Here is a 12,065-nt window from a genome sequence, read left to right as displayed (position 1 = left end):
TAAGCCTTTACCTTTCTTGTCCTTTAATTACACGGAATCGTTCAGACCAGCCATGAAGTCATGGTTTTCAGTTTCGATACGGTGTTAGGCACGTCGACCATTCAGATTTTTGCCTGGCCAGCCGGAAGAGTATAAACACACCTCTAATGCATGACAAATATGTGTTGAACGCATACCACGTATTCATGGGAGGGTCTTCTTTCCGACCTGTTCGTTTACAAATGAATTTTCAAGTTTGTTTTATCGTTCGTTTGTTTCTGAATACATGAAAAGCATCCACTTGTGTAACAGATGGCCTCTGGACACAGCTTTTGGAGTTTCACCCCTTTTTTCTGTTATACCTTACTGGTGCGTTTGTTGTTGACTTTGTCAAAATTAATCCGGTGATAATATGGTGACAGCGTCTGCAAACGCATCAGATAATAGACGCAGCACAGTGACAAAACTTCGCGTAAGATTTTCAAAGAACAAATACGTAGCTGTCCTATTTATTGAGTCTTCCTAAGTGTATATCTTGCCGATTATCACAACATAAAGAAAATCGACAATGATTTCTACCTCTCACTAGGGCAAGGAAAGGTAATATTTCACCAGCCGAACACATACATTGACCAGGGCTGGTCATAGAAACGACGTTATGTATTGTCACGTAGCGTGGTTGTGATGTACTGGCAGGGAAGAGTATAAGAGACGGCCACGGTACACAAGAATACTCTATAAAGTCGTAGTACTTTATTCAGCTGAGTAACTCTAGTTACACGGTAAACTTCTATGACCTACACTAGTCGTCAGGGTCACAGTTGAACGTCGTCTCGGGGCGTCGTCGGTAAAGTGCGTCTAACAAGTCAAAATGCACAGTTTATATTGGCTTTCAGAAACTGCAAAGTCATGGGTCTATAATTAACTAAAAACAATCGGGTCTCAGGATCTGCAAAGTCATGCGTCTATAATTAACTACGAACAATCGGCAAAGTCAAATCGCTGTTGGTTAAGTACAATGTCAAACAGGGGTAAAGGTCGTCCAGGCATTGATGATAACTTCAGGAGTTGAAACAATAAAAGGTCAACGATCTCCCGTGCAGGGTTACTGTCGGTCATTACAGTCAAATTCAAAAGGTTAAATTCTAAGCACATGTATGGCTACGTCACAGTATGTAGTTTCGATGAAGAGCATCTCATCAAAATCAAGATTCCCGTCAGACGCTGACTTTGACACCGCCTCACACATACCTCATAACTTCCTGAGGAATTTTCTAAGTGTATGCGCTGGTGTCAACACTCGCTGCAAGTCTATACTTCAGTAAGCTGCAGATTATTCCCTTAAAATTTCACCCCTTTTCGGGAACAGAAAAAGCTACACTACGTAACCCGAAATAGGTGAGTGGCGTCACACCATTTGTGTATCCGGTCGTGTCAGGCCAACTTACGTCCCAATTAGGCATGATTAGTTTCTTTTATAATTTTTATACGTGTTATGCAAAGCCACCGCCTAAAAGCCGTCTGAGCAATATCCTGATATAATGTATAAAAGATAACAAAGTAAGACAGTTTACGACAAATCTTTGCAGATGAAGTAACATTCAAGTCACACGCCAGAGTGTTTTTCACTTAGAGAGAGCAACGCAATGTCACGGTTCAGCAGTCATATACTATGTTTGGTAATTCTACAGTGCATATTTTCAGCGGGATATGCTATGAAGAATCGGCGTTATTCAGGTATTTAAATGTTATTTTTCTGTTAAGGTAGTTATTGCCCGGAAAGTGAAAGACTTAAAAACGTTTGCGAAAACATTTCTAAAGCCAACTCTCAACCATTCCCTTTATAAATTAAGAATAAATATCACGGATCACTGCGCAAATTTTGGTTCTAGAGAAACAAACTATCAAATATTTTCCGATATTTGAAATTCCATTAGGGGGATTAAATTCCTGCTTTTCATAAAACTAAGCCGGTGAAAACTTTATGTACGGCATCGGCTTCAAAATGAGATATCACGAGTAGAAGGCCAAAAGATTGTTGTAAAAGTTGGAGATTTCTCATATCAGTTCACTCAAGCGCGTTATACCTTAAATTATTACCAATAATGTTCAGATGAGATTAGCATTTGGATCATCGTATTTAAATATACGGTGCTGATATCAAATCAATGATCTCCAAGCTAATTTAGTGGAAGCACGGTAATTCCTTGTCAACATAACTACCAGTACTTAATGACTTCATGATTCACTTTATGGTATCAAAAAAGTTTGAAATACAGATGTAAAACACAAAAATATTTTGGTTGTGATTTCTTTTTCAGCCACACTTCAACGACATCGTCAAAACAGAGATAGTATGCATTTAGAACCTTACATTTCACTTGAACCGAATGACATAACCATCTTGGAAATGGACCGTGCAAAGCTGCGGTGTGATGTAGTGCAATTCAATTCCACAACAATGGTATTGGAGTGGATAAAAGAATATTCGAATGGAACTGTTGCTAGCGTTTTCGTTGCCGGTCCAAAAAACCACGAAAACTATGGTCGATATCAAATCTGGCAAATTGTAGATCAGCATCATGGGAAATTTAAGCTAAACTTTAGGAATGTACAACAGAGCGATGCCGGCTGGTATTTTTGCAGAGTTCACAACAAGTGGTCGGATCAAGTCATTCTGAAGTCACGTCGCGTTGAGTTGGATGTTCTCTCTCCATCGGACAGGAACGAATCTTTAGATAAATATATATGGCCCAGTATTACTGTCACTGTCGGGATTATTGCTTTCCTCGCCGCAACAATTTTTATTTGTGTAACATTCTCTCGAAGGCCAAAGCTGAAGGGTCTCCAAGCAAGAATGTTGGACACCCCGGACACCAATATACCGCATGCAACTCCTGGTGTCCACGAAGGCGAAAGACAAAACCTCTCGGGGCAGGTTAGTGTGTCCAGGACGACTTACTTGGAACCTGATGAAGTCACACGAGAGGGCGCAAGCTCTGCGCATGCTGAACATGTTTATGCAAATTGTCACTTGTATTATAACGATATGTATCCAGACTACGAAACCATCAGCGAAATTTGGGAAATGTCGTGACTATCAGAGGTCTCAAGACTATGAATATACTTACTGTGATGAGAGACAAGCTAATGGGAACTACCAAGCTTTGATGAATCCGTGTTTGAATATGTACACTTCACCTAACCTTTGATGTTACTCAGAATCATGTAAAATGAGATAAGTAAAAACACATTTAGTAGGAAAAGATAAAATGTACAGGCAGTTTATCGTTTTTTCATTTCAAGGTATCCAAGTAATCGTAATGAAAAGTTTTGACCTTGCCATTTCGACAGTTTTCTCTTCACGTAATTGACAAGGCGTTCATTGTTTATAACGTCGCTTCATAGACATTCCCCGAAAGTAAGATTAAATGTTTAAGAGAATATAACCACAATCAGATATCATGTCAAAAAAATTTGGACGTTAATTGCTCTTTATTGTATTAATTAAGACTGAGTCCGACCGTGTTATTGTTTTCACGCGATGAATAAACTTGATAATATTGTTTTAAGTATGAATTTGTTAGCAAGAACAGTACAACTGATTTGGAGGCTTACGGAGTCACACTAGAGGCCGTAAACTCTGTGCTTGCTCAACATCGAAGTGAAAATTGTCATTTGTCTAGAGATTTGTGTTAAGACTAAAGAGCCAATCCGGAAAAATATAGCACCACTTTCGACGTAATATATCAATTTCAAGTCAACGATTACTTTCTCATACTATAGCACCCTTAATTCCTCTAATAAATGCCGAAACATGGATGTAACGTAATGCTATCTTTCGAACAATATTCTTGCAAAGGCTGGTTGCGGCACATTGAAGCAGTATATTAACTGATTTTGTTTGCATACCAGTCATGATTTATTAGGCAACAGATTTGTACAATTAACGTTAGCATGTCTTAAACTTACCTTCACATTTAGTCAACTCTATGTATTTAAAGGTCTCTAAAGTGAACCAAATGTTGCAGTCAACATTACAGTGGTAATAAATACGTTGTAGTTTAATTAAAGAATGCAATTAAATTTGTAAGTGAAAAATAGTTAATAGTCACGTCAAATTACTGTCAAATTCCTTTGAAAATGAATAACAAATCGTATGGCAGAAGATCAGCTTAAGGTAGCATGCGTCGTCAATACACACTAATTGTCTAATTTTTCCCAAATAAACTAGAAATTTCTCATTTTTTTGAATAAATAACGACATTTTGATTCTTAATGTGTTCAGACTTAAAAAAATACAATGTTTATACGCATCTATTTTCACAGGTTCTTATATAATAATATCATCTTTCTACTATGCTGACATACTGTTATGTAATATATTATTGTTATTAAGGAAACTAACGTGCAAAGACTCTTTTTTTTCAAAACAGGAATAGGTGCTGTCATAAATATTTTAATTAGTGGCTTCATTGCTGTTATTGAATCGGTCATATTGTATTCAGATTTTCGAGAATCAAGACAGTTGTTGAACAGTTAGCTTTTGTTTGCCTGGATACGCATGCGCAGATTCAGCGAAACGAAAAGTTCAATAGCGTGCAATTGTGCAATCAGCTGTAAAACTAATGCCTCCATTTCACCTTTCTTTTTAGGATTTCCTCCAACCAGCTGCTTTGTTGTTCAAGAAGGTCCAATAATAGACAAATACCATTTTTATGGAAATTTCCCCCTGCGCATGTATGCATGTCAGATAAATCTAACGGCAACTCCTGTCATGATGTTGAGTATTTTGAGATTGAAATATTTATTCAGGAACCAACATACTAAAGCCTCTGGAAAATACCATGTTGTAAAGTCGAGAATTTGCTGTTCTTTAAGAATAAACAAGTTAAAAAAATGACCCTTACTACATGTGTGAATTAATTATTTCCGTGAAAAATATCAGTCGGCAAGTTGAAGACACAGTTGGCAGCGCCGAGATGCCTGTACCAGGGCGTTAGTATTTGCAGAGTGCTGAAGTAACAAATTTTCATAAAGACTATCGAAATATAATCATTGTCTACTCACAGCATTCAATATTTTTCCTTGACAAAGAACAGTATTCCTATTTGAAAAGAGAATAAGTCGTCGATTATATTAAAGTTCAAAGTCATACTTATTTAAGCGCAATCCTACATCAATGCCTCGTAGTTTCGATAGATTCGTGTTGATGGGCCGATTGTGGCGCCACAGTTTGAAAGAGAGGTCATTTACAGGATATGGTGTCTTTTCAAGTTACGTCAATGATATATGAAAGCACTGATTCAAATATACACGAACTTACAAGAAAGGAAGTCTTAAATTTCGATACCACGTCATGAAAAGATAAAACATTGAACACAGTATGCATGTTATGTGTTTATTTCAGTGCATAGACTTGATATTTTTCGGGAGTCAATTTGCCTGAGAACCTTTATGCGTTTTTCCAAATTAAATGATTTCAGGATTTTCTAATGATGGTTAGTCGTTGGGTGAATTGATGGACTTTTTTGAAGGCACCTTTATTTGAGTGTTGATGACGTGTTCAAGACGGGACGATAAAGGTAATTGAGTGTTAGCAACAATGTTTTTACTCTTTTCGCCAGTCTGTCGTTTTCAAAGATGGGAAAACTCTATTGTTGGTATAAATTTAAAACCTGGTTTTTGAGCTACCCCCTCATCTTGTTATCTCATATAATTTCGAAACACCTGAGGTTTAAATAAGATGTTTCAAGGATTAAACACGTGACCTCACTTCCAAACAAGTGACAGTCATTTGGTCAACATACTTGTTGAACATTAGGTTGTGGAGAGAAAAGTCAGGTGGCTAGTCGTCCAAAGATGGCTAGTCGTGGGCTACACACTTATATTATATATTTTAGACCCATTCTGTTAATAGTGTCATACAAGATACAAGTAATTGTAATTGTAATTACTGTACGTTCACTTTACCATTTCTGGAAACATAAAATACAGAGCCTTCAAAGCTCGTCTGAATCATTCCCCAGATTTATTCACTCGCATACAACTCGCAAGCATGATTAAAAGAAACAAAAAGCAGAGCGCCCTCTATAAAACAGGTTCAATAGTTGCTATACATAGGGAAATACATCATCGTTAGAAGAAATTATCAGTGCAGACAGGGTGTTCCAGGCCTATCTACGTATTCTAGATGGTTCCATGGATAACCCTGGCTCAACTTAACAGTCAATGTGTAATTGCCAACTATAATCAGATATAGATGATGATTAAGACTAAAACTTGTCTACGTAGGGTGAGTGTATACCAAGGATGCGCCTGGCTTCAGATGTGAGATTGTCCAGTGGAAAGCCCTTGCCTCTCTAAACAGCCTATTGTCAAGTAGAAATCGGATAAAAATGAAGACCAATTTCTGTCTATAGACAAATTTAGTGTAATGAGGATGTTACTGGCCTATTTAACGATTCCAGATTATTCAGTGGTTACCCTTGCCCCCCTACAGAGTCAATCAAACATACTTTTATAGAGTTGGCAATTGAGAACGGCGATGTTCTATCCATAGTGAGTGTAGATAGAATGTCTCTGTCTTATCTACCGAATTAGGTAATCACTGTTACTCTTAAAAGCCTATGTGCAATTTTCAAATTCATTGGCTATGTTAGGATTTCTATTACGACCTTAGCACTAACGGTAAAACTTGAAAAGTTTAATCATGAAATACACTTAAAACTAATGCCATATGACCATAAACTTCAATGGAGTACACTGTCTTAGAACTGCTTGCAAACTACAGTACATGTATTCTAAAAACGATTTGACAATTTTTTTTACAAGTTTTTATTTAGGTCATCAAAATAGTTTACAATCTATATTGTGGTAGGGTACATAAATGTCTATTAAAATTTTATACTACAATAAAATGACAATGTTGCTATTTTTGAACTGCGGTACTTTATAAATTTGCCTCAAATTTTCTCTAGATTCATAACGTTTTGTTTTGTGTAATGCTCATGGCACAGAGGGCGTAATAAAGCCTTGCCCTGTCTGACTTCTGCTTTTCAACATATTTAAATATTTTGTTACGGAAGATAACCATTACGTAGCACCCCTAGGCACCCGTGTATAAGCAAATCCTATACTTAGCACCTTCCTAAGCAAAGTGGTTACTGATTTTCAGATGTAACGTTTAGTGTCACGTGTAGGTTTGTTGCCGAGCGACGGGAAACTGGTAAAGTGATGCATCAGTTACACTATCCAATAGATTGCTCTCCCCAATTATCAAATTAGAAGGCAAAAGGCCGGAGAATACCCCTATGACATACCTCCGGGAAATAGGATGGGTCGATCGGGAGCTATTTCTCATTTCGTGTTTTTAATTTTATGCGTCATATCAAAGAACAACAACATTTGGCAAAGTCATACTCTATTTTTTTTTAAAATTAAAAAGTTTAGACCGGAAGGTTTCGGATTTGGAGGGATGGGCTGACGGAAACACAAAATCAGCGTACATTGTGTTCTATGCTATAAATTGAAAACGGAAGATGTAATTACAGTATAAAAGTAACAGCCAGACAAAGCATTTCACACTTTTAGTTCAGGATTAAAGGCACTCGGGTGTGGGTTTTAAAGCTAAATAAAGGGAACTGAAACATCAAAGGTCAGGTACACAGACGATGTATAACAGCTGAACAAACAACTTCACACTCTTACTTCACCGAAAGCAGAAGTCATGTCAGTGTTTTGCAGTTACATACTACAACATGCGATGTTGCTGTATGGAGTGGCAGCGACACACCGTTTTGCAATACAGCCGGAGGACGTTGTCACTATCGAGGGTACGTCTGTTCAGTTGCGATGCCAAGTTACTGTCACTTCAGTAGGATGTCAAAATTGCACCTTACACTGGCAATTTAACAGCACCCGGTCTGCCCATGTTGTCGAGGAAGATTTTGATCCATGTAACGGTTCTTTCACGTGCACCTTGACTATAACTAATGTTAGTAGAAAAGATGAAGGGTCGTAAAGCTGTATTTTATCTGACAAATCGGGAACACATCTGGCTATTTCGAAGAACGCGAAGGTTACGATCGTTTCAGCACCTAGATTTCTGCAAAATCCGCAGAATGTAACTGTGACTAAACGTCGGCTTGCGTTATTAAAATGCAGAATAGATGGTGTATATTCCGATGCCATGTACGTGAGATGGACGTAAGACGATTCAGAGGTCGCCATATCCGATGTGAGTCATGCCAAAATGGAAGAGCACGGACGTCGACACCATGATCGATACTCCATCATCGGTAACAATGACCAGGTATATCACTTACAAATCGCAGAGGCAAATCAAAGTGATGCTGGAATATTCTATTGCAGTGTATATCTAAAGTACTCAGGCCAACTTATCTTGAAGTCTCGTACGGCGATGTTAGATGTTCTGTTCCCACCAAATGACAATTACCCATCATGCATCGCAGTTGAATCAAAGAATTACATTGCAGGTGACACATTGACGACAGAATGCATTTCAAGAGGAGGGAATGGACCTCTACGTCTGTCATGGATACGAAACGGCGAAGAAATAAACGGAACTCGCGTTGATGAAAATAACGACAATATCAGAAATACATGGACTTTGACAGCTGCTGACAACGGCGGTAACATAACCTGTGTAATGAAGGGTAAAGCTGTTCTGAATAGACGTCAGTGTGTGATAGGTCAATTAAATATGTACATTAAACCAACAATGACTATTGAACCTGAAACAGACCAGGTGTCTGTTGGTCAGTCAGTGACATTTAAGAAATCAACTGTTCCAACACTAACTACGACATCGCCTCTAATGCAGACTGGATTGTCCTCGGCGGTGATCTCTTTAATTGTAACGATTTCAATATTTCTCTTTGCCGTAATCATCCTCGCCGCTCTGATTTTCCGTTATCATAATATAAAGAAGACAAAGTCGTATGGACTGTCCCGATTTCACAGTTCGCCACCACAGCACGAGCTGGAGACTGTGAACTGAAACTAGGTGGTGGATACGAATATGCCTTGATTAATGAAGGCATAACCCATACCGGTAATTATAACTGCGAAAACTTGAAAGAAAACCCTCACATGCAAGAAATAATTTGAAAAGAAATACCAGGACATATGGAGACTAACAAGGAAAAGGGCGGGGCTAGGGCTGGCTAAAGAATCTGTGAGTCATGGCAACGACCCGTGCAAAAACTAGGCCTTTATTGCAGCAAGGTATCCATTGATTCAAAGACACCGTTCATAATGAAGAAAAAGATTAAGAAAATCAAAAAAACAAACAAAATAACCAGCGCTCCTAGGAATTAATTTAACTTGTACTACATTATGAGAAGAACGCTATTATGTTCTTAATCTGTGATTTAGGATTGGAAAAATTATACATAATTGGTGGAGTTGATAAATTAGAAAAAATTATACATTTATTTTGTTTGAAGGAGTTTGAGAGACAATTTAATAATTGTTTGTATTTATCGTGCATTATTCATGAGAAACTTACAGCTGTCTGTTGTGCATGTTGTAAAACAATACGGTTTCTATTCCTGTGTCTTACTCATAGGCACAGCCTTGCTTAAACAAAGCAAGTGAAAACACAGTAAAGTTTCATTTATTAATGAGAATTATCACAAACCATTTCATTTCTTGTTTACTGTATCTCACATTACCGGTCAACGAAACTATTTCCTATATAATACTTTGGGTTGTGTGATGTATGAAATATATAATTTTGCTGATACAAAGACTTGAACAAATATCACAAAATAACACTTAAAATGGGGCAGAACCGTGATACCAAGAAGCGGAAATTGAACAAGGCAGCACATGCTATAATTGAATAAAAGATGGAAATTTAGAAGTATAAAACTTAATCTGATTCACATTATAACTAAGAGTTTTTAAGATACAGGCAAATATCCCGAATATATTCAGGATATTCCTGTTTCTGGGTTCATTACAAAAAGGAAAAGAAAATAAACTTACAAATTATAAAATATGAACTTAGAATTTAAATAGTGAAGGATCGTATCTTAGAGGAATATGTTGGCATAGTAAAATATATTATCTGGATCGTTAAAAATGAAAAATAAAGAAAATATAGTACCACAGATGTGTTGTAATTTCAATTTGAAGAGCCGGGAACAAATGCATGACACAATAAAGTAGAAGTTTTTTCCAACTATTTATGTGCGAGTATTTGTCAAATGTTGTGTTCTCACATAAACTTGACAATTTTATGATGCAATAAAAATTGCATGTTTCGCTTGTAAGTTTTACTGCCTCACAATCATGAAACACCAAGCGAACTAATAAGTTGGTGTATTTTTCGCGAAATTGCTGCACATTATTACATTTTAACTTAAAGTATGAATATTTCTGGTAAAATATTTACATACCATTCGCTCTTATAGCTTTGTCAATACCAGTGAATTTTGTGACGTCAGACTTATTCCCACACCGAATGAGATTGTATCCGATTATCTGGTATTGTAGATCCACATGTTTTCTTCATCTTCATTGCCGAAACTATAAATCAATAGTAATAAAGTACCCCCTCTGTACCAATAATGGACCAAATTGAACTTTAAACTTTGATAGGCTCCACCTCGTTCATGATGTCGTGCAAAGTTTGCTTTCGTCTATTATTGGCCAGGATAGGTATAATATCATACACGGCTCAGCCCTTGGTGTCGCGCCAGAGGTTAATTCTGAAGATACACAGTCGACGTTGACACGGTCAATAATAGTATATTGATTCATGATAAGTAATAAGAAAAAAATAAAGAAGAATTAATTGTTACTTGCTATGTACATTAGTAGGGCCACTACCCATTGCGTAAACATTAAATTCAAACATCCAGTTCAGTTACCCTCTTAGTTGATGAAAACAGCTAAAACACGCTCTGTCACACCAGGGCACTCCAGGTATTGATTTTATGTTTAATCCGTCAAAAATGTTTGAACATTGTTGGCAATGTTTATCATGAAAATAACCCATTGTGTTTAGCAAATGACGTATTGTGCCATCATTATCGTTGCAATAGTAACGGTACTGCCCAACTTCCAATTGCAAGCTGAAAACCAGCGTATAATATAGTCATTTGCAGCGGTCTAATAAATTCGATCCCAGCATTCTTGGCGTATATCCTCGTTCATATGCACAACAATATTCTAATTCTATTCTATTTTAGGCGTAATGGTACCGATATCGTGTATCAATTAAGAGAAGAAGAATAATACTTACTGGCAGTGATATATTTTATTAATGGCTTGTTGAAAAAAATATGTTAAATGTGTCGTATTTTTTTCTTCACAAGCTCTCAAAAACATACAGGCTCCCATAAATTAAGTGATTTAGCCAGGTTCACTTCCGTTATTTAAAATAGTATATCGAACCGGCGCATGCGAATCCGTGAATATTTTGGTTAAGTTGTGCGTTCCCCATAATTTTGCTGCATTTTTTTAGAAAAATTCGTGTAAGTTTTAAGAAAAAAATTAATTTGTCTACGTGAGGAGTATATTAGCTCAATGCATCCTCGAATGAAATTGGCCGATTTGCTTTGATACAGTTATTTATGTGGTTTAAAGAAATCTTTGTGGGGTCGTCGGATAAAAAGTGGAATGAGACTACAGCATTTCGTTCATGTCAGGAAATCATAGCAGTGCTTATTGTACTGGTGCAAAGTCTACGAAATATTCTGATATCAAAGATGTTTGCTGGTTTAAAATGATACTTTTTGAGTTTGCTTGCGGAAATCATCAAGGAAATATAAAAAAAATACTACACGTAATTATGAGTACGTGTAGAAGTGTCGTTTGACGTTCCGAAATTAAAGTCTGTGCCACACGTACGCGACGCCTGGTTATCAAGTAACAAAGATGCTACGCGTACTGATCGAACGCAATTACGTGTAATTAAACCTCTCTATTATAGCTTGGGCATTTATACCAGTGAATTTTGTAATGCCATTCTCCTACATTACAGCCGATAATGTACCCACTGATCTAGTAACATGACCATGGAATCATCCTCGTTCGCAAAAAACCGAGACACA

General features: G+C 37.1%; 1 long non-coding RNA gene across 1 annotated transcript; it reads left to right on the top strand.

Moving 5' to 3' along the window:
• The first annotated feature begins 1,174 nt into the window (after window positions 1-1,174).
• On the top strand, window positions 1,175-4,262 carry LOC139142265 (uncharacterized). Its single transcript, XR_011554344.1, has 3 exons — window positions 1,175-1,377; window positions 1,569-1,716; window positions 2,301-4,262. It is a non-coding gene; the product is annotated as an uncharacterized lncRNA (long non-coding RNA).
• The last annotated feature ends 7,803 nt before the right edge of the window (window positions 4,263-12,065 follow it).

The sequence above is a fragment of the Ptychodera flava genome, chromosome 10 (genome assembly GCF_041260155.1).
Source record: "Ptychodera flava strain L36383 chromosome 10, AS_Pfla_20210202, whole genome shotgun sequence".
Taxonomy (NCBI): Eukaryota; Metazoa; Hemichordata; class Enteropneusta; family Ptychoderidae; genus Ptychodera; species Ptychodera flava.
Note: the sequence above shows the minus strand (reverse complement) of the source record. Positions and strands in the feature narration are given on the sequence as shown.